Genomic DNA, 23,815 nt, shown 5'->3' on the forward strand with positions numbered 1-23,815 from the left:
AGTCTGCAGCTGTCGACTGACAGGGAGAAGAGGCTCCACAGCAAGCCACGTGTTACTGTGTTAGTTACATTGTCGCTGGGTCGAAATGCCTGACAGAAGGAAGAGTTGATTGGGCTCACAATTCAAGGGCACAGCCCAACATGGTGGGGAAAGTCAGGGCAGCCTGAGCCTGAGGCAGCTGATTACATAGTATATGCGATCAGGAAGCGGAGTGAGTGAGTGTGCACCGTTTGCTTTCAGTTTTTACTCCAAGACGCTAGTCCATGGAAAGGTACCACCACATGTAGGGTGGGTCTTGACACTTCACTTGACCCAATCTAAGTAATTTCTCACAGACATCCGGGGAGATGGGTTCCCATGGTGACTCTAAATCCTTTGGAGTTGGCAATCAAGATTAACCATAACCATTTTTCTACCAAACGGGCTCACGGCAGCCTCATAATGCAATATTCATTCAAAACAACTTCCCAGGTCCCCCTAGTTGTTAACAATCCAACACTACTTACAAGTCCAAAGACCAAGTCTCATATGAGACTCAAGACTTTGTCCATTTAAAAAGGAAGCATGGAGGTGTGCTTCATGATTAGACAAAAGCAAGACTGAAACACAACAGGAAAAATATTAAATCCTGTAGCTCCATATCCAGCATCAAGGGCTCGTGACGACATCATCTGGGCTCCAAAGGACTGGGTAACCCCACTCCCACCCGGCTCAACTTCCTGCAGTACCCACGGTCTCTATCTTGGGCCAATTCCACTTTGTGCCTGAAGATTTATTTGGCAGGTGTCCCATGGTCCTGGTATCTTCATCATCCTGCAGCCTGGACTTCACCTTCAGTTTCATGCTGTGGCTTTGCAGGACCTCTTTGCAAAACCTTTGACCCTACCCCATATCACTTGGCCGCAGCAACATCCTGGAACTTGCATCCTGTGATGCAAGACCCAATGACCTCCTCAGTCTTCCATCTTCATGCCTGCAAAACCAGTACCATGTGGATGATGATGATGCTACCAAGTTCTGCTGCCAGCTTGGGATGGAGCCCGCCCTGCTCTGGGCCACAGTTGCATTCGCCCTGGGGAAACAGCTTCCTAAGAGGCTATTTTTTTTTATTTATTATGCGTACAATATTCTGTCTGTGTGTATGTCTGCAGGCCAGAAGAGGGCACCAGACCTCATTACAGATGGTTGTGAGCCACCATGTGGTTGCCGGGAATTGAACTCAGGACCTTTGGAAGAGCAAGCAATGCTCTTAACCACTGAGCCATCTCTCCAGCCCCATAAGAGGCTATTTTTAAGTAGGGGATTTAGCTTAGTTTTATTTTCTGTTGCTGTGGATAAAAAACAAAAGCAACTGAAGGGAGGAAGAGTTTATTTGGCTCATAATCCCAGTTTACAGTCCATCAGTGGGGAAGTCAAGGCAGCGGGAACTTGAAGCAGCAAATTACTTTGCATCCTCAGCCAAGAGCATAGAGCAGTGGGTTAAGGCAGGCATGCTAGTGCTTGGCTCGTTTTCCCTATTTTAGAGTGACCCCAAATCCCCTACCCAGGGAATGGTGCCATCCACAGTGGATGGGTCTCCTCATTTCAATTAATGCTATCAAGATTATTCTCTTCAAACACGCCACAGGCCATCCTAATCCAGACAACACTCCATGAGACTCCTTCCCCCGAGAGTCTAGCTTGTGTGAGTTGGCAATTAGAAGTTAACCCTCGCAGAACCCATTCAGTGGCATCCTTAGTTTACCCTCTCCCCTTACAGACGAATTCTCATTTTCCCAGATCCTTTGATTCTCCTGGGGGCTTGACCTCAGGGTACCTTTCTTGTGGCTCCAGGGCTAAGTTCCAGGTTTCTCTTTAACAGTGCTAATCTCTTTAACAATTACAGCTGCTCTCAATCCTTGCTTGGTTGGAAGGTTAAACTAACTGACAGTTCCCTCAACAGACCGCACAGTTTAAATATCTTTCTGCTATCTCTCACTGTAGATCAGGATGAGAGCGGAGAGCTGTAGCCATCCCTGTGCAGTTTAAATGCTATCTCGTCTTGAAATCTCCAAACAAATTAGTTCATTACTTCTGTATTCAGCCTGACACATGTTCTCAGGACACAGACCGAAGGAAGACATTCTTCACTAGAATGTCACAAGGTTGAACTCTAGCCCAGTTCCTGATAGAGTCCGTGCTCCACTTTTAAAAATCTTGAACCAAGCCTCCACTGTCCACATTTCTCTTGGCATTTTCTTGTCTTCCAAGTCCCCACCAGAATGGTCCCTTAACCTTGGCTTACAGCAGTCAGATCTAAACTTTTCTACATTCCTCCCACAAGCTAGTTCCCAAGACCTAAGAATGCTTCCACGTCTTAGTACTTAGTTCTTAGAGCTTACTTGTTCCGTGTGGCTTGTTATTATATCAAAACACCTGACAGAAGCAACTTCAGGAAGGAATGATTTATGTTGGTTCGTAGTATAAGTGTATAGTCCATCAAGTCCCTGAAGCCTTAATGGCATGAGTCTCAGGTCAAGTTGCGTCCGCAGTCAGGAACCGGAGTGATGGATGCTTGCACTCAACTCTCTTTGTATTCCGTCTTGCCCAAAGAATGCGACCACACATATTGGGAGGGTCTAATTAACGAATCTAGATAATCCCTCAAAGGTGAGGTCTCTCAGATTTATTTCCTTGGTGATTCTAAGTCACGTACAATTGACCGTTAAGACTGACCTTCACACTTGTGCGCCATTTTCTCCTCCTAAGGGACTTGTACACAGAGAATGTGCAGTTAATGTTCATTGAGCTAGACAGAGTAAATCGCACTGTGTTATACTGGTCTGAATTGAGAGAGTCAACCTTGCAGCTTCCTGGGTTGCTTTTGCAGGGTTAGGCTTTTCCTGACTCTGCCTAGCTCCTCTCTGTTCATCTCTCCTGCTCACTAAGTGCAGGACGCAGGAGAAACTTCACTATCTGTCACATATTTTAGAGTCTCGGGGAAAACAGGTGAAGATACTGTACCGTTCTCCTTGCTTGCCTTACATGACGTAACGAGGAACCCAACAAGCGGCCATTAATTACCTTCCGGCCTCAAGGGAGTTGCTTTCCAGTTTGGAGTAAGACTTAGGTTTTAGGAACTGGCTTTTTTTTTCTTTCTGCTTTAATATCTTTGACTTGATGCTTCTTGGCACCCAGACCTCACAGTTACAAAGTGGATACCTTATCCTAAACATATATCCTAAAACAGCTAAGTTCCTGGTGGAAATAAAACGCCATGCCTCTGTTGTATGCTTTATGGAGACAAAATATTTGTCAGAAGTTTCTTCAGTTTACTTCTTTGTGTCTCATTGACCAACTGAGCCATGTGCCTGTCCCTAAGCCAACAACTAGCAAGGGGAAGTGGCATCACTGTTTGGTTGGCTTGGTCAAACCACTACCTCATTTCTTGGAGCCAAGGGAAGGAGGAGGGAGTCCTGAGGATTTGGAAGCCAGTTTCCTATGCCTAGTTTTTGTTTGTTTGTTTGGTTGGTTGGTTGGTTTTAACTTTAGTCCTTTAATTTAGATTGAAAACTTTCATCTCCTAGTACATAACTATGTATCAAGAACCATTATTTTGCCACTGAGAAAGATAGCAGCCCAGATATAGTTTTATGTTCTCCTTTCTTTGACATAAGGTTTCACTGTGTTTCCGTGGCTGACTTCAAACTTCTGGGCCAAAGCTTGTCCGTGTGTCTTCTCTTCTGAGTATCTGGGAATACAGGCTTGTGCCATTCTGCCCAGCTCTCAGATATTTATTAATATTAATATTAGTATTAGTATTAATGTCATCATCATTATTTTGGTTTTTTAAGACAGAGTTTCTCTGTGTAACCCTAGCTGTCCTGGAACTCACTCTGAAGACCAGGCTGGCCTTGAACTCAGTGGTCTGTCTGCCTCTGCCTCCTGAGTGCTTGGTTTAAAAGCATGCACAGTGATCACCTGGCCCAGCTTTCAGATTTTAAAATATGGAGTAGTTCTTCCTACCACCTCTTCTTGGCCATTCTTCTTCCTAGAGTTTTTTCCTGATTGATCTACTGAAACATTTCTCCAGGTTCTGTTCAGTTCTGAACTGATATTATTGCTGATTCTCTTTTTGTCGGTGCTAGGTAGGGATAGATCCCCGGTCACTGTGTCTGCTAGACAAGTCCTCTACCACTGAGCTGCGTCCTGAGCCTCCGGAGAGCTCTCTTACTCTCTTGGTTGGTGTGGTAGATTCGCCTTTGAAAACACTAAAGCTCATCATCTTGTTCATTTATGATAGAAACTGTTCCTTGCCTCTGCACGTCTAGATCAGTGGTTCTCAACCGTGAGTCATGACCCCCTCGGGGACTGCATATCAGATATCCGGCATGTCAGATACTTATGATTCATAACAGTAGCAAAATCGCTGTTATGAAGTAGCAACAAAATAATTTTATGGTTGTGGGTTCATCACACCATGAAGAACTGTGTTAAGGGACTTCAGCATTAGGAAGGTTGAGAATCACTGCTGCCTTAGACTCTCCTTCAATTTTTTTTTCTTTTTTTTAGACAGGGTTTCTCTGTACCTTTGGAGCCTGTCCTGGAACTCGCTCTGTAGACCAGGCTGGCTGGCCTCAGACCCACAGAGATTTGCCTGTTTCTGCCTCGCAAGTGCTGGGGTTAAAGGCATGCACCACCATCACTCAACTGACTCTCCTTCAATCCTTACCTTTCAAAGCATGCCCCTTCTCTTCTTCTATCTCTAAGCAACACCCACGGCGTGAATTCCCACTGGCGGTTTGGGTACCACTGCAAGCTTGTTTGCTGTCTTCCTACATCCTTGATGCTCTTCCATCTCATTTGCTCACTTCCATCTCATGCCTTGTTGGACTCGCTTCTCAAGATTCAGCTGTCGTTTCTACCGTCGGTTTCCCTCTTGAACACAAACTTTGGTTCAGGAAGGTCCTGTAGCTTGAGTTCTTCTGTCTGCCAGAAAGATAGCTTCTAGGCTAATAACAATAATGGCTTGAGGGGGGACTTGGGTGAGAGAGGGGAGTGTTGAAGGAGTATTAGCTTTGCTGGCTCACCCAGGCCTTTTGCTGTAGGAACGCCTCGTGTGTTGTTCACACAATTGATAACAGAGAACACCCTAGGCTGGCATTCAAAGCTTCCCACGTTCTCTCCAGTTTTCCCATTTATCTGCTGTGCAGACTTTCTTCTCGGCTCAAACTGTTGTCCCTCTTGCCCTCAGACCAGAGCTAAGCTGTTGCTGAAACCACCACCTAGTGTCATAGTGTCTGCCCCACCCCCACCCCCGGCTTACCCAATTCCTACTCCTTCTTCAAGCATTTAGAACCTAAACGGTCTAATATACCCAATGGCCTGCATTGCCTGGAAACCTCCCCCAGTCTCTACCTCTTTTGAATGAACATAGAACTGTCCCTTTGTTTGCCAGTCATCGGGGATCTGGCAGGCAGTGGACATGGCTGGCTCTTTTGTGTCATTCACCTCCGCTCTTTGGGAGCTGTTTAGAGGGTGCACATTTATTCTCGCTACCCTTGTTCATTCAGTGATGACTCTCAATGTGGCCAGAATCAACAGAACGGCAGGCAACCAGGGTATCTGCCTTTGAAAAGGCCCCTAACAGTTTGGTCTCCAAACTGATGGTACAGATCTGTAATCCCAGCTACTCAGTAGTCTGAGGCAGGAGAATCACAAATTCAAAGTCTGCCTGGGCTACTAATAGAGGTTAATGCCAGTCTGGGTGACTTTGTAAGAACCTGTCTCAGAGTTTAAAATGCACAAGGGGTTGAAGATGTAGCTCAGTGGTAGGGTGTTTGCCCAAAGTGCTTCATCTGGATAAGAGTACAGCAGTATGCTGCCAGTTAACCAGGACAGCTGCATGAGTCATGTGGCCTCCGCATGTAATATCTCTGATAGTGTAACCTGAGGTTACACTAACCTGAGGTTAACTTGGATACCATGTTGTAACTTTTCACTTTTAAGTATTCAAGACCCAACATTTGAGTTTGAGTGTGGAAGTTCCCAGCCCCCTTTTACATGAGTGGCTCCTCTAACTCCGTGTTCCCCTTGAAGAATCTTGAATTTCAGATACAATCTCCTGGTTTTTGCTTTCTTCCGGGTCTCCTGAAGGTTGAGAAGGAAGGTAATGGGCTCTGCAAATGGGTTCGATATCCCAGAACCAGCCCAGTCTATTAGCTTCCTTGAGATCATTTTTCTCCCAGAAGCCTCCACACTGCACACATAGCTCACCCACTCTCTGTCTTGGGGGAGGCAGCTTGGAGTAGGCCAAAGGGAACGATGACGAGGAAGGGAACTGGGGCCGGGCAATAGAAACACTGGAAGCAGGGAAAGAAGGACTCATTACTCCAAGCCACTGCAGAATGGAAGGAGGGAGACTCCCAGCCCCCGCCCTCGGGGTGTCAGCTGCTTGCTGGGTTTAATAATCGTGTTCTGAGCAGCATTTGCACTGGCATTTAGACGAGTCTAGAATGTGAATTCTTGCAGGGGAGGCAGCCACGACAATTCCGCTTTGTTCCAGTTCTTTGAGGACTACGGAAATAATTTTTAAAACAATAACCCTCCTTCCTGGGCTCTGTTACTTGTTTGTTTGCCTGAGGAATGCTTGGCGACTCTTTGGTCTTTGGGACCTATATTTAAATTCTGTGTTCTTGACCCCTCTGGTAAAGGCCAGGTTTAGGCTATAGGGAGAGACAGTGATGTGCTAACTGTGCCGTTCTGCATGTGTTGCCTGCCCCTAAAGGACCATGCGCCACAGAGCCTCTGATGGGTGTGCTTTATTAGTTATGCACTCAGCAAAACACTTCCAAGGACTGAGTTATGGGCCCAAGACATTCCAGGAATGATCTGGAGTGGGGAAGAAGTAGAAGGTGTGGCCCTTGCTTTAAGAACGGTCTGCAGCATGTAGCATGTATATTGTGATAGCCTCTCTTTAACTCTGACCAGAAACCAGGCTGCCTGCATTGCGGCTGTTGCTCCATTGAGTCATTAGACCTTTCTGGAACGTTTCTCAACCAAGCAGCAAAGACTGAGCAGGGCAGCTACCCAGGGCCCGAGTCAGGCGGGAAATACAAATAATGTTGATGAAACAATTGTGGGTGTCTATGGGGTCATTCTCCTCCCGGGAGCTTCAGATCACCCAGAATTTGTTAGAAATAGCCACACTAGCAGGACCACACCCTAGCTTATCAGGAATTATCACCTGCTCATTTTGACAAGGTTACAAGAGGCCATCCGTTGGCTTGCACACTGACTTCTCGGGGGCTCTGCTGGGAAGACTGATTTAACCAGGTCTAGTTGAGGGGACAAGGGAAGGCCTCTCCATGGAAGTGCCTTCCCTGTTGTCATGTGAGGAGTGAGCAGGAGGCCTGTGGAAGAGATAATGCCAGGTGAATGGGGGTGTGGACAGGCTGGGGCTGCAGAGCCCCTGGCAATGACAGCTGAGGCGGGGCCAGCTGCGAAAGTCTGTGTTAGCCAAAGAGTTTAGATCCATGTGGGACTGGAAAGGAATACTTCCCCTCGTTTAGACACAGGGAAACCAAAACACCAATAGCTTGAGTAATTCACCCAAAGTCGCGTAGTTGGTCACTCACAGATAATCAGACACAAACTGGAATTTTTACCTTGATCCGTAATCCCAAGGCCCATTTTCAGATTCACTACACTAAGGCTATAAGGAGACAAAATGTAAACATGATATCATTTTTAATTAATATTTATGTAATGGGTATTTTTACCTGCATGTATGTCCATGTGCATCATGTTTGTCTGATGTCTTAAGAGGCCAGAAGAGGGTGTGGGATCCCCTGAAACTGGAGTTACATAGAGTTGTGAGCTGCCACATGGGTTCTGGGAGTGAGCCCCGGTCCTCTGGAAAGAACAGTGTGTACTCTTACCAATGAGCCATCTCTCCAGCTCCACATGATATCATTGTTCATCTTTATTGCTTAACATTTGATGAATTTTGTAATAAAATAGCTTAACTAACACAAGATGACTAAGACTGGGATAAAATAATAATCCCCACGGACCAAGAAAAGTCATAAGATGTGTTTGCGGTATTAAAGGAGAATAGTGTTTGCCATTCACAAGTGTAGACTTCTTCCCAGGAACCTTGTTCCCTGCCGTTGTTCTGTAAGCAGCTTGGACCAAGCCACTGGGAAGGCAGACCACCTTGTGGCTTTGTGGGGGCTCTTTGCTTCTGTGCTGTCGTCTGGGCCAGTCCTTCTACCCTTTCTTTCTGTCTGTTCTGCCAGCAGGGGAATGCAGCAGCTCTTACAGCAGGAATACAGAGAGGACGAGAGACCTGGTGGAACCTCGCCTCTCTGCGTCTCAGTGCAGATGTGTGAGATGTGAGCACTGGCACCTGCTCAGTCTCGACGCCAAGGTCCCTTTGCTGACCACAGTCCGGTCCAGTCACCAGGTCTCTCGCGGTCAAATTAGCCATTGTGCTCTCTGCAGGGAGGGATGGAAGCACACGTGTCCTCGGTGGTAGAGGGAGCTCATAGAGCAGACAGGAGAGAGCTCAGGCGATTCTGAAGCTTCCTTTGGCCATGATGGAAACTTTCTTCATGGTGTAAGCCTTGCTCTTGCTTTCAGACAGCTCTAAGAGGAGTGATGGAGGAACTGTGCCCATCTCTATGATGTCCAGATTGCTGCAGGAGACTTCCAGGCCAATGGGAGAAACAGAAAGCGCAGGCATGGGGGGAATTAGAGCACAAGCATACACTGCATCTGCTAAATCAGAAGCCAGCAGCAATACTGGTGGCCCAGGCTGCATTGCTATTAATGATGAGGGGTCCTCTGCCTAGGACTCATTTTAGGTTGCCAGTAAGCCAGAACCAGGGGACCCTCCCAAGACAGAGGTGGGTAGCTGGCAACACTTGGCTGTCTCTCTTCCCGTCCGTCTTACAGCCAAGGCTGGTGGTGCCAGTCTCTGGCACAGTCGTTGGTTCTCACCTGTGGAGAACAGCTGGGCCTTCCAGAGCACTGTCTAGCATGTGGTATATTTGTTGGCTTTGGTAAAATGGCATCCTCCTGTCTCAGCACCCTTCCTCCTCGACACCTCTTCTTGGAACTGTGACTGCAGTTGTGGGAACAAGAAAGAGAACCTGAAGTCTGCCGACAAGGGTGTTGATCAACCAGCCTCTTTCTTCTGTCCCACAAGTGACTCACGTGCCACCTTGAGCAAGTCCTCTGTTTTCCAGTCAGCATTAAAGTAAGAAGGGTGGCAAAGAGGGATGTCATATGACCTAAATTAGAGTGCCCAGCTTCAACTCCCGGCTCCACCCTGAGTGTGTGATCTCGGGTGAGGTGATTCTGTTTTTCCTCAGAGAAAAGGTTTTGAAAATCGTTTGAGCTTTAGTATTAGTTATGACATGGGAGTGTGATGTTATGGGAGTGATGTTCGCTGAATCCAGCTACCGTGTGGGAGTGATGTACACTGAACCTGGCTACTGTGTGGGGGTGATGTACGCTGAATCCAGCTACCATATGGGAGTGATGTACACTGAACCTGGCTATTGTATGGGAGTGATGTACACTGAACCCGGCTACTGTGTGGGGGTGATGTACACTGAACCCGGCTACTGTATGGGGGTAATGTACGCTGAACCCGGCTACCGTGAACATGCTGGAATGTTTCAGAAAGTGGGATTGTTCATAGCTCGTGAAGAGGAGGCAGATACTCACTCATCCTTGTCCTCACGGAGTGTTACACTGATAACATTGAAAAGGAGGGAGAACAGGTGTAGAAAATGTGCCTAGTAAATATGAGATTCATACTGACCAAACTGAATAGTCTGTCAGAACTTGAGCTGTAGGAACAGCCAGCTCATGTGCTTGGCGTGAAGGGGCTAAGAAAGATAAATAAATGGGGGCAGCGAGAGGGCTCATGGCATAAAGCCCTTGCCAGCAAGCTGGATGAACTGACTTCCAGAAGTTGTTCTCTGACCTACACACAAGCATGTGCGTATGTGTGTGCGTGTGTGTGTGTGTGTGTGTACGCGCGTGCGTGCACACACACACATACACAACACACACAAATAAACAAGTAGACTCAAGAGCTAAGCTTTGGAAAACTCAGAACCCAGCAGGACAATGAGAGCTTAGCTTGGTACCAGGACTGCATCATATTGAAGGCCATACTTGATACCCTAAGTGCTGGGGAACTCCAGAGAAACCGGGCAAGCCTGAGTCCATACAGGAAGTTCGGTCTTTGCTGAAGTGTGAATGCACTTATTTTACAACAGATGATTTTGAACCACTGTGTCTGTATCAGGTACTTAACTCATTGATGTGACAAAATGCCTATCAAAGTAACTTACGGGAATTTATTGTCTCATTGAGGGGACACAGTCCCTCAGGGTGTGAAAGGTGTGGTAAGGGCACAAAGCCTCCGTGGTCAGGAGGTAGAGAGGTAAAGGCCGCTGTTCACCTGGCTTTCTCTGCTGTATTAAGTCTGGACCCCCAGTTCATAGGGTGATACCTTCCAGGTGGGTCTTCCCTCCTCAGGTCAGCCTTCCTAGAAACACTCTCAGATAAGCCAGAGGTGTGTTGAGGTGGCTCTAAGGCAAATCAAATCAAATTGATAATGAGGAGTAATCATCACAGATACTTTCTATAGTGTTAGCAGTGTTTCAGATTTCAGCGATACAGACGTGAATAAAACAGATAATCTATGCCTTTCAAGTATCATATAGTTTCATGGGAAAAGACACAGTAAAAGATGGGGATGTGTTAGCTAAGTGCTAAGGAACTGGTTATTAAATAAAGCAGGTTGGGATTCGGGATTATTGGGGTGAAGGGTGGCAGGAGAGGAGGATGGAGGAGAGCGTGGGGCTCTGAGGCTCTGAGGTGACAGAATTTGCTCTCTTTAAGTTGTGAGGGCAGAGACGGAGAGGAGACACTGGATTCTCGGGGTATCACAGCACAGACTGTGTTTGGCAGGGTGCTAGAGAAGAACCTGAGATTTGTTGGCTTCAAGATAGCTGTTAGAAAGACCACCAAAGGTATCATATGGACAGATGGCTGTGTAGGTTTGAAGGTCAAGAGGTTTGAGTTAGTTTTAAAGCTGGAGGTTTGCAACATAAGGATAGGACTTGGGGTGTGACTGCATTCAGGACACCGGAGCAGTGTGTGTGTGTGTGTGTGTGTGTGTGTGTGTGCGCGTGCGTGTAAGAAAGAGGAGCTCCTGGGGTGCAGCTCATACTCTCAGCACCAGGAAATTGAGGAAATAGGGGATTGAGAAGGAAAAGGAGACTTAAAGGTGGTACTTAAAGCTGGCAAAGAAGATGTGTCAAAGAGGACAGAGTGACCATCCCTATTAGACCAAGAAAAATGGTGACTAGGGGACTGGTTATTCACCATCTTGTTAAGCACACTGAGGTCATTGGTATTTGTCCTCTGGTGCTGAAGTTTATCTGTCAACATAAAGCGCTAATCTGTGGTACTAACACAAGGTGCTTAGGTCACAATAGCTCTGCTTCATAGGCAGGTGATGCCGTGATTTGGGGAAAGGGTTAGTTATAGACTGGGGTGTCTGTCTTCCCTGTGCGTGGATGCCCTCTCTCCATAAAGTGCTCTGCCGTGTTCTGATGCATCATGATGCATGTACCTGAAGGTACTTTCCTGCCAAGTCAGGTGTGTTGTTATAATTTATAGAGAATGACATTCCCCTTTGTTGGGTCTACAGTTCAATGAATTTCACCACACCCACATGATTTGGTAGACACCATTATAATTAAGATACGGAGAGTGTCGTCATTGCAGAAAGTTCTCATGCTCCCCTTTTTGTTAATCTTCTTGATCATCTGTTCCTTTGTCCTTCATACATAATGTTTACTTCTATATCTATATGGTTAGTCTCTTACCTGGATTAATTGATTTCTGCTTCTTGTTTTTCAAATTGTTTAAGCAATTCCAGTTACTTTAATTTTTCCGTGTAAGTTTAAGGATAATCTTGTCTATTTCTACTAACAATCATGTAGAAATTTTTGATAAGGATTACATAAACTAGTATGTCAACTTGGGATTGATTTGCCTCTTCGCTGTGTTGAGTAAAATCCATGAGCATGATATTTATTTCCTATTGTTTTTAATTTTTCATAAATTTTCTAAAATGTTCACATAAATCTTGGGCATGTTTTGTCCTTGATGTTGTCATTTGAGACAAGGTTTTGCTCTGTAGTTCAGGCTGTCCTAGAACTCACTCCATAGCCCAGGCTGCCCTCAAACCATGGCAGTCTAACTGCCTAAGTGCCTCAGGTGCTAGGATTAGAGGTGGAAACCACTATGCCCAGCTTGAGCCATTTACATGTTCAGTTTGTTTTATACCTAAGAATATTTGAGGGATTGTAAATGATATTGTATGTTAAATGTTTGTTTCCTTATGGTTATGACCTTCATGTAGAAATGCAATTAATTTTATATGTTTATCCGTTATCACACAATCTTGATGAATTTATTTATTAGTTCTAAGAATGCTTTAATAGATACCTTGGGATTGTCCAGGTACACTATCATATGAAATTAGAAATAGTTTTATGTTTTCCTTTATGAATTTTGTGCCATGCATTTCCTTTTCTTGACTTTTCACTGACTGGGACAGCAGTACTGGGCTTAGCAACAGTGTTGGAGGGCACACTTGCCTGTCCCCAGTAACAGGACAGGTTTCAGTTTTTCATCACCAAGTATGATCTTAGCTGTGAATTTTTGCAGATGTTTGTAAAAACAAAGAAACAAACAAACAATAAAACCAAGTTGAGGAAGTTTCTTTCAGTGTCTTTGTTTCTCACTATGAATGCTGCTGAATTTTGTCAGGGGTTGATTCTGTATTGATATGGACACCTGATTTTTTTCCTTTAGTCTGTTAATGTGGTGGATTGCACTAGTCCATTTAAAAATATTGACTTACCTCACTCGAGTGAACCTTATTTGTCCGTAGTGAAAAATTGTTTTTAGGTGCCACTGATTCCTGTTTGCTAGTATTTTATTATGGATTTTTTTAACCTACTTTTGAGAAATATTATTTGGTCTGCATTCTTTGGCTTCTTTTGTTTTAGATGCCTGGTTTTGGTCTCGGGGTCACACTAGCATTATAGGATTGATTGGAAAGTGAACTTTCTCTTCTACAATCTGAAGGAGATTGTTATAGGAGGTTGCTTGTTCGTTACTGGTCGCTCAAACCCCCGAAATAATCACACAGAAACTATATTATTTTCAATACTGTTTGGCCAATAGCTTAAGTGTATCTCTGGCTAACTCATATCTTAAGTTAACCCATCTCCATTAATTGTATATTTCCACAAGGCTGTGGCTTACCGGGTTAAGTTCTGGCATCTGTCTCTGATGGGGCTACTCACTGACTCTGTCTTCTTTCTCCCAGCATTCAGTTTAGTTTTCCCTGCCTAGCTCTACTCTGCCCTATTAGGACAAGCCAGTTTCTTTAGTAACCAATGGTATTCACAGCATACAGAGGGGAATCCCACATCACCTCCCCCTTTCTGTTTAAATAAAAAGGAAAGTTTTATCTTTAATAAAGTTTTAACTTTAATATAGTAAAATTATATAAAACAGTTATCAAACAAGAATTATAGTTATAATATTTATATCTGCTTTATCTTTTATCATAACTAAGGAAAACTATAATATTAACTATATAGTCTTCAACTTCATCAAAGACTCCAGAAGGATATAATATTACCTAAGTAAACAGGAAGTGCATTGTAAGCAACTTCCAAAACTCTAGAATCGACAGAGACAGTCCACTGCCTGGACAGTCACCCAGAGTTCTTCTGTATTGTTGGGGTACCCATCTTCAGCCTACAGGTCCATAGTTAGTATCTAGCAGACTTTTCCATGAAGCAGGAAATTTGAAGATCTGTTCTGCCTTGTAATGGCAAAGTCCATCAGTTGCTTTCCTCTGTGCCCTGATGAATGTCCTTTTTTTTGTTCTTTCATGAATCAGGAACCCCAAAGGATGGTCTTACCTTTAGGCAAGTTCAGCAGTAATGACTATGGGTCCTGAAGGTCCAGTTCATACAGCATACCATTAAGCAATTTAGGCAAGAGCAGTTTCTTTCCCAAATGTCTAACAAACAAAGATGAGTCTCACTGTCATGAAAAATTCTCAGTTTTTAAAACATTTTAAAAGCCATATTCTGAAGATCTCTGAAAGATCTGAAGAATACCTATCTAACTGACTTATATCTCTATATATCTAGAAAACCTAATTAACATGACTAGAAGATTGACTATTATAGATGATTATCTATTAAGCTATATTTCTTAATTATACATTACATTTTTAAATGAGGTACACAAACACAATACCTTAATCAAGAGCAGAAACATACATATAACAAAATTGACCATAAATTTCTATCAATAAACCGTTCCATACCAATGCAAATCTCTATAGCATATCCCCCTTTAAATGTAAAGAAACATTTACAAACAATATTTGGGAATATAGGCATAGTTCTATCCAAACTGCTTCCTGCTGTTTATTGGGTGAAGTAATTTTTTAGGGGTGTTCAAGGCAACCTTTCAGGGGGTTTTAGTTCATCAAACCACATTAGTCTGGAAGGATTCCACAGGTTCCCATCCTCTGTGGAATCAAAAGAAGAACCTCTTTTCCAAAGCAACGTATCCTTAGACTCAAATTTTGAAGTCAAGATGCCTTTAGAGTGTATATGCTGGCTTAGTTTAACAGTCTGTACAATGAAATGTCTCTCAGTACTTAGTTCATTCACAGTCAAAAAATTAAAGGAAACACAATAGTATACATTATCCAGACCCTCTGTATATTTTCCATCTTTATGTGGCTTATTTTTCTTACTATTACCTTTTATACAAGTTTACTCTGTATAAAGACTTTGCTTTATTTTTTTTAAAACAACTTACCTCTTTTTATAACTGTCTATACTCTCTTTCTTCTCTCCCCCAAGCCTACGTACATTTATCCAACACTGTGACCCATTTAGAGATCTTTTCATCTGAATTCCTCTTTATTGTGCATCTGTAATCCTTTTATGATCAGACTCACTTCTTAAAATGTTAAATGGCTTGGCTAGTACTAAGGCTGCTTTGCCTTTTGGCTCTGCCCAGTCCGACATGGCGGAGACATGCTTGCTGTCTCTGAGAGCCATGCACGTTGTTCCAGCTCTAGGTATGCAGTGGGTCTATTTTGCACCATTAAGCAGATTGTAACCTGTTGCTTACAAACCCCATTCAGGTGTTCGGCCTCCTGAAAGAGCCAGAGTTAGTGCTGGCAACATGGCCCAGGAAGCCGCCATTTCAAAACCGCAGGTTTTATTTTTCTGCCACTGCTGAATCAGGAAGACTTTTCTTTTATTTATTTATTTATTTGTTTGTTTGTTTGTTTGTTTATTTATTTATTAAAATTTTCAACATCCTCCCCACCTCTCTTTTCCCTCCCCCTCCCCACCTCCCCCTCCCTCTCTAGTCCTAAGAGCAGTCAGGGTTCCCTGCCCCGTGGAAAGTCCAAGGTCCTCCCCCCTCCATACAGGTCTATAAAGGTGAGCATTCAAACAAACCAGGCTCTCACAAAGCCAGTCCATGCAGTAGAATCAAAACCCAGTGCCATTGAACTTGACTTCTCAGTCAGCCTTCATTGCCAGCCACATTCGGAGAGTCCAGTTTGATCACATGCTCCATCACTCCCAGTCCAGCTGGCCTTGGTGAGCTCCCATTAGATCAGTCCCACCAGCTCAGTGGGTGGACACACCACTAGTGATCCTGGCTTCCTTGCTCATGTTCTCCCTCCTTCTGCTCCTCATTTGGACCTTGGGAGCTCAGTCCAGTGCTCCAATGTGGGTCTCTGTCTCTATCTCCATCCATCACCAGATGAAGGTTCTATGGTGATATGCAAGATATTCATCAGTGTGGCTATGGGACAAGGCCAGTTCAGGCACCCTTTCCTCTGCCCAAGGGGCAATCTGGGGACCTCTCCATGGACCTGGGAACCCCTCTAGAGTCAAGTCTCTTACAAACCCTAAAATGGCTCCCTTAATTAAGATATTTACTTCCCTGCTCCCATATCTACCCTTCCTCAATTCCACCCATCCCATTCCCCCAAGCTCCCCCGAATCCTCCCCTTCTCCCTTCTCTCTACCCATCTTCCCTTACATCTACCCTAACCCCTTACATGCACCCAACTTTTGCCTGGCAATCTTGTCTACTTCCAATATCCAGGAGGATAACTATATGATTTTTCTTGGGGTTCACCTGAGGAAGACCTTTCTTAAGGGAACTGCGGCATGCCGCCAGCTGGGAAAAAAATGGCTAAACTTTGGTTTATTTTCTTTGTCTACAGTTCCTTTCTAAGATTTCTCATGTTTTACGTAGATATAGTCGACCACTTTGAAGCACCAATTTGTTGTAAGAGGTTGCTTGTGCCCGGTTGCTCAAACCCCCGAAGTAATCACACAGAAACTATATTATTTTCAATGTTTTTTGGCCAATAGCTTAAGCACATTTCTGGCTAACTCATATCTTAAATTAACCTATCTCCATTAATCTGTATATTGCCATGAGGCTGTGGCTTACCAGGTAAAGTTCCAGCATCTGTCTCTGGTGGGGCTACATGTCTTCTTTCTCCCAGCATTCAGTTTAGTTTTCCCTGCCTAGCTCTACTCTGCTCTATGAGGACAAGCCAGTTTCTTTATTAACCAATGGTATTCACAACATACAGAGTGAAATCCCACATCAGGATTTGGCATAGGATTGAGTTAGCTCTTTTCACACAAGCACATCACTGGGTGAGCTACCTCCAGTGCATCCACATTCCCTAATTTTTAAAAGAAAATTACATAGTATTGTTTGGGTGGAAGCCTCACCGCAGCCCCTGGCATCCATATACCCAAAGAGTCTGGAATGTTTGTGTTCAGGCTTCAACCAAGCCCCTGGCATCCGTGGAGATAGCCCGTGTTGCTTTGGAGGCTCCAGGTCTCCCCAACAGACAGCTCATAGCAAGGTGTCTTACACTGGGTTTTCAATAATCATCTGTGGTTTATGGAAGCTACATTATCTGCCTCTGCAGGATACCTCCCTCAAGTTCTTTTAAAGATTTATAGTTTTTAATTGGCTTTTAAAAATGGTAGGTTTCCAAATGACTTTTCCATATGTCCTTCATTTTGGGTTATCTTTTTCCCCATCTCCTTTTCTCCCATCTCTACTTAGCCCTTTCCACCCCTAGTACTCTGCCTTTCTGCTTAGCTATCATGTATGTCCTATCATCTTTTCTCCCTTAAGGTTTTAAAGACAATATTCTACTTATTTATTGCTTTCTTTTTACCCGTGTGTGTATGTGTGAGAGACGTGTGTGACTGTGTGTGCATGTCTGAGTGTGTGAGTATGAGCAGGCACATCCATGGCACACACAAGGTCAGAGGACATTCTCGGTTTGATCTTCACCTCCCACCTTGTTTGAGACAGGGTCTTGTCACTCACTGCTGTGTACCATAGGCTAGCCGGCCTGTGACTTTCAAGAATTCTTCTATCTCTGCCTCCCATCTCTCTGTAAGATTGCTGGAATGAGAGGAGTGTTCTACCAGCCCCAGCTTTACATTAAGTCCTGAGGATCTGGACCTAGTTTCTCATACTGGTACGGCAAGCGACTGACCCAAAGACATTATTTAAACCAGAAGGTAATAGGTGAATTCTTCAATACCCAGTGCTGGGAAAACAGTCTTGATAACATTAGCTTGTTTTCTCATGTAAGTTCAAAGGAAGTTTCAGATGGATAAAAGATTAATCATAGAAAATGACAGGATCCAAATCCTAGCAAAAACATGGAACTATTTAAATATAGCTTTGAAAAAAGAAAGCCTGTGTATGGCACAAAATAGTGACAAAATGAAAGGTCCTTTGAGCTAGGAAAACATTTTTCACAGCAAAACAGTGCATGATATAGTGATTTTTATCTCCCCTACAAAGTGGTAATTTTCGTCGTAAGATTCCTTCAATCCTGTAAGAACAAATAGAACAGGGACAATTTAAATGAAATGAAGACGTCCACCCCATCTCATCGTAGGAAGAAAACCACAAAATAGATACCAATTTCTATGCGTCAGACTGCCAGAAACAAAAAGACAAAAGCTAATGATGTAGTTTTTTAGGAAAGGAGAATCAGGAACCCCTTCTTTTCCACTGCTGTGGGAGAGTAAAGTGTCATGTGATTCATGGAGAATAATTTAGCCAAATTCTCTACTATTCAAAAGTCTGCATTCATGAATTGATCCTGAAGATCAGATGAGATGACTCAGTGGGTCAAGCTGTGCAAACTTAGTGATTGAGTTTGATCCTTGGGTCCTAAACTCACCAGAGGTGTCCTCCACACAGCTACCATGGTGCTTGTGTACACACACTCACACACATCATGCACACACAGAGACCCAATCATAAACAAAATGAAAACATTGTTTCAATGATTTGATCCTAAATTTAGTCTTGCAAAGGCAAGAATTCACATTTATCCAAAGACAAGTGTCAAAGACACTTTCCATGTCAAATGATTATAAGCCATCCAATTGTCACTCAAGAGAGGACAGGGTAAGTACCTGATACGCTCACATCTTCTAACACTCGGCTTCTGTTAATGTGGTAGTTTTATGTGAACTAATACAGAATGATACTCAGGATATTTATTTACTGGGATTGGAGAGCAAGGTAGAAAAACCATGCTTAATATTTATTTTATTTAAAGAATTATTATTCTGATTTTATATATGGATTTTTGCCTGAATGTGTACACACATGCACATGTGTGCATGTGTGTGTGTGTGTGTGTGTGTGTGTGTGTGTGTGTGTGTACCTGATACCTGGAGATGCCAAAAGAAGGTGCTAGGTCACCTAGAACTTGAGTTAAGGACAGTTGTAATCTACCATGTGGGTGCTGGGAACTAAACCCAGATCCTCTACAATGCTCTTAAATGCTGAGCCATATATCCAGTCCCAATATTTGGTTTTTTTTTTTTTGGTTTTTTTTTTTTTTTTGAGACTAAGTCTCATTGTGTAGCCAGCATAAGGTGGCCTCAAACTCACCACGTAGCTCAAGCTGACCTTCAATCTGGCTTTCTTCCTCCACCTCCTGAGTGCTAGGATTGAAACTGTGTGATCCTGTAGCCAGGTGCTTTGCTTATCTCCGTTTATGTGTGCACAGACTCATTCTTGAAGGATGCACACATCTGGTAACAGTGGTTGACCAGCAACAGCCGAGTGAGTAGGGCTTAGGAAGCTGGATGGAGGAAGGCTTGGCAAGGAGATTTGCGAATAAAACCTTTTTTACAATGTACTATTTTGTATTTGCATATATAGGTTTAGCTACTTAAACAATAACTGAAATAAAATGTACAATATTTCTTTACACTGCATAAATACATGTTGCTGTGATTGGTTTAATAAAGAAGCTAGCTGGCTGATAGTTGGACAAGAGCAGGTTAGATAGGAGAACCAGACTAAGGGCACTAGGAAGAAAAAGGGCGGAGTCAGAGGAGTTGCCAGACAGACACAGAAGAAGCAGCATGGAAAGTACATAGATGAAGTAAACCAGCCTTGGGGCAGCACATAGATGAATAGAAATGGATTAATTTAAAATGTAGGAGTTAATTAGTAATAAGCATGAGCTATTGGCCAGGAATTTATAATTAATATTAAGACTCCGTGTGATTATTTGGGAACCAGCTGGCAGTACAGAAAAACTCCATCTATAGTAAAATCTTTAACTGTCTCTGGAAGAAAAAGAACCAGATAGAATGATCTTTGTTCCCTGAGCACAGACTGTATATCCAGAGGGAGGAAGTGCAAGAATGAAACACCAGAAGAATCTGGAGTTTGTCCTTCTAGGAAGCATGCTCTTGTGGCACTGTGGAATCCCCAGGTGAGACAGTCTAGGCAGTCTTCTATGCCAGCATTTCTACTGTAGCAGAGGGAAGTATCACAGAATAGTGACGATTTACCAAAGAGAGATGAGGAACCCCTGCAGGTATTAAGACAAGAAGACAGGGAGAGCCAGTTTTGGAGCTGGCCCAACCCCAGACATCCCTTCCATCACCACCACCACCACCACCACCATCATCATTATCATCATCATCATCATCATCATCATCTTCATCATCAGACATGCCTGGTCCTGCTGCTGCTGGGAGAATTTACCCTACTGTCCGTGCCCTCCCCCAACCCAGATTTCATACAGAGCAGTAGTTGCTGCTGCCTGCCTGCTTCTTCAACCTTCTAGAATCTGGGGTAATGCTTAGAGCTCACAGCAAACCCATCACACTCTCCATCCTTTGGAGATCCACAGACGTTCCTCTTGTCATCCACACACTGTCAGGTGTTCGTGTGGTCCCTACACCCTGGTATGAGAAGTCCGTCCTGGAAGGGTTATTACTATCTCTGGGTCAGATGGTGGGCCTGCTCCCTGAATTCAAAGTCTCACTTCTTAGTTAGCCCCCAAGTCTCGTGGATGATGATAAAAATGTTGGTGGGTGTAATCTTACTCCTCTCTAAGGAACGTCAGTCTGTCTGTCTGTCTTCAAATCACAGCTCCCACAACAGTTCCTTGAGGAAGAACGGATCTCTAGTTTTGAACCAGCAGCAAAATATTTGTGTGCAGATTTATTCTCTAAGTACTTTTCTGTACCTTGCCTTCTGACTTCAGACCTGCAAGGGAAACGTATACAGTGGTCCTCTCTAAAGAGCCAACTACGGATGCAAACAAGAGTGTCTCAATCCTTAACCAATGGATTCTTTCCTTTGGTGTTTGTTGTTTTTATTGAGATGGGGTTTGGCTGTGTTGCCAGGCTGACCTGGAACTCTCCACTCTTCTGAGTCCTGGCATTATAGGCATGCACCACCATGCCTGGTTTTTAATGGATGTTTTACATCATTTCTTTGGGTGTTAAAAAAGGGGGGGGAGCATCAATAACCATGAATGGAAACCTGTTCAAATTTCTTGGGGGAAATGGGGCAATTCTTTGCTTCCTGAAGACACATCTGCCAAATGAAATATAGTCAAATTACCATGTTTTAATTTCTCTAGGTGTGACATCTTATTTTTACTTTTAGGGACTTGAGCCTCTGATGCGAACTAGTGACCCAGTGGTCTCACTGGTTCACACTCTCATATCCTCTCCCCATCTTGCAGATGAAAAGCTAGCAAACACAGAGGCAAAGACCCACTCTTGTTGAGAGACATGCCGCGTGCTAGAACTTAGAACCCTGGCTCCCAACCATAGAGTCTGATCCCTTTACAACGTGCTATGGATTTGTTTGTGATGAGCCTGTTTGCTTTTCTGTAGGTAGGGAAGAAAAACACAGTGGTTCTCCTAAGGAAGTTAAGAAATTAATGCGGTATTTATGGGTAAATTCTCCCTTGAGTGTAGGAGAGAGAGAGACATTTCTTCCATCTATAACTTAACTCCACTAGGAGACTGGGGAATTTGCAATTGGATTGTGCTGTCAGAGCATGAAGAGGTAATTCGTGGATGGTAGGGCTAATTGCCAATCCCAAGGCCGGCTTAAGCACCTTGTGCACTCTGTCCATTTCTTGCAGAGTGAACAAAGATGCCGTTACATTCTTTGAAACTGCAAATGGATGTGGGCAGAGAGGCCATTTCCTGAGTAAATGAACAGGTTCAAAACCCGCAAAACACACATACCTGGAGTAACCCTGGGCTTTTTGCTTGTGTTTGCTTTGAGACAGGTTGATTGACTTATGTGCAGTTTGGGAGCCTGGAGTTTCCTCGCCCTCTGCAGACTGGAGCAGATCCTCCGCCGGTGTTACAAAAAGCAGGCCGAATGAGGCAGAGAAGGTACGCATGAGCTCCCGCCTGAGTATGAGTTGGAGGGTGGAGTAAGAGTAGACATTGTTGCCCCCTCTCCCCAGCTCTTTACCTGACCAGGAATCTTTAAGGACACAGCTCCTTCCTTCTCCCCAGGAGTCTGATGCAGAGCCTGGAGGCTATGCTGGGGCAACCCTGGCTCCTGCTCTAGGAGGGGCAGTTGGCTGGCAGTAGTTGCTGTCATTTTCTCTCCTGTCCACGTTAGTTGAAAAATTGGAAAACAGCTTTGTTAATGACCCTTACCTCTTTGCCTGGGCCCCCACACCCTGGGTACTTCATGAGCGACAGTCCTGGCATATGGGGGGCAGTCTGAGAGCCCCTCCTCTGGGTGGGGATCAAGGCCTTGGCAGATGGATGGCTGTCCAGGGTGCAAAGAGCAAGGAAACTCACAGCACTGCAGCCACGCCCTGTATCCAGGGTCTGCATTGTTCCCTTCTGGAGTAGAGTGTCTTCTGCATTAGCAGCACCTGCCTTCCCCACAGAGGGTAGAGGCTAGCACGCAAGAAGTGAGGGCTTCCCTTTAATCAGGGCAACTGATGGAAGACGACAATCCACTTCCAGGAGGCTGTGGGGGAGAGCAGCCCAGACACCTGCTCAGAGAAAGGTCTTTTCTTTTTGAGTTTGGTCCTCTCTGCCTCGTGTCTTTTTTACCCTAGCCTCCCCAGAGTCTCTGTCTTACCAGAGGCTGAGGAGGCAAAGAAAGAGATGTAAAAGACAGAACACGAAGGTGACATGGTGCAGGGATCCAAGTGGTCTCCAGGAAGACCCCCTTTGGGCAACAGAACTGCCGGCTTAGGGAACCCCTGCGGAAACTCAGCTGACTCTGGGGTCTTTTTCGTCCACCATTGTTAAGAACTGAACTTGAACAATACCACCTTTCCCTTTTCCCCTCTACTACACGTGGAAGACTGACAGCAAAAGCCATGCTGGTTTCTCGGAGTGGGGCGGAACAGGGTATGGGGACAGTTCTCCAAGATTCAGCAGCGCCGAAGACTTAGTTCGGCTTTCAGCCTCCACAGTCCTCTTTGGGCACCTTTCCGGTTGTCATTCCTACTCTCTAACCTACTCTCCTTAGCGTCCCTTCCTGGCCTTCTTGGGTCACAAACACCCTGGAGCCTGGAGCCCCCTATCTGTGAGATCCCTGATCAGAGCATGCTCAGTCCAGCTGTGTCTCAGATGTGTCTGCCTAGTCAGCAGTCCTCAGTCCTGCCTCAGTTTCCCTTCTTTCATCGCATTCGTTAAGTGCACCGTCCAGGACTGGTTTTCTTGCCATGACGTCACACTGCACAGTCAGATGTCATGAAGAGGAAACATCTTTCAAAGACTGACGGACAGAAGCTGAAAGAGTGCAGAGACTGTAGGTGAACAGACACGTGACTGTTGTGAGACCGGGACCCGCTCGGGTGTTTGGCCAGTAGCAATGGCTATCCTTATCACAGTGTATATCAGAGTGCTTCTGCATGTGGGGCCCGTGCTTTGCACACACATGTAGCTTCCGTGTTCTCTCGCAGCTGCCCTTTCGAGACAAAAATCCTTAGTACTCCGCTTTCTCTGATGACGAAATTGAAGTCACAGAGATTAAGGACCTGAGACAGTGCCATGCTGCGTCTGGGTCCCCACAGTCTGTCTCTGGGTTCTCAGGGGCTCACTTTAGGTTTGGGGCTAAGGGTGTTTCCAGCTTGGTTTGTCTAGGTTCCTGAGAACACTGCACGGTGATCCTGAGCGGTGTCCTCCGGGTCCCAGATGTGATTCCGACTTGGTGGCTCCAGCTGGGAAGCCTTCTCAGGAAGGAGCCCTGCCCTTCAGGTCTTCTCTGTCTCTTCTCTCTTTGTTCTCAGCCCTCTGCCATCTGGAGCTGCCCCAGGCATCTGCTCCTGAGCTTTGCCCTTTCCCTTCTCCTCCCCTCTCAGCAGGAGGAACCCTTCCTG

At 44.8% G+C, this 23,815-nt stretch overlaps 1 protein-coding gene across 18 annotated transcripts in view; it reads left to right on the top strand.

Moving 5' to 3' along the window:
• The window catches only part of Nfasc (neurofascin), a 171,768-nt gene that overhangs the window by 51,870 nt on the left and 96,083 nt on the right, over nucleotides 1–23,815 (top strand). For all 18 annotated transcript variants that reach the window (XM_048430725.3, XM_085688261.2, XM_085688260.2 and 15 more), the window contains exon 2: nucleotides 21,749–21,857. The gene's annotated coding sequence lies outside the window, so the exon portion shown is untranslated. The remainder of the gene's footprint in view (nucleotides 1–21,748; nucleotides 21,858–23,815) is intronic.

Source organism: Myodes glareolus, chromosome 5, assembly GCF_982192425.1.
Source record: "Myodes glareolus chromosome 5, mMyoGla1.1, whole genome shotgun sequence".
In the NCBI taxonomy this organism is placed as follows: domain Eukaryota; kingdom Metazoa; phylum Chordata; class Mammalia; order Rodentia; family Cricetidae; genus Myodes; species Myodes glareolus.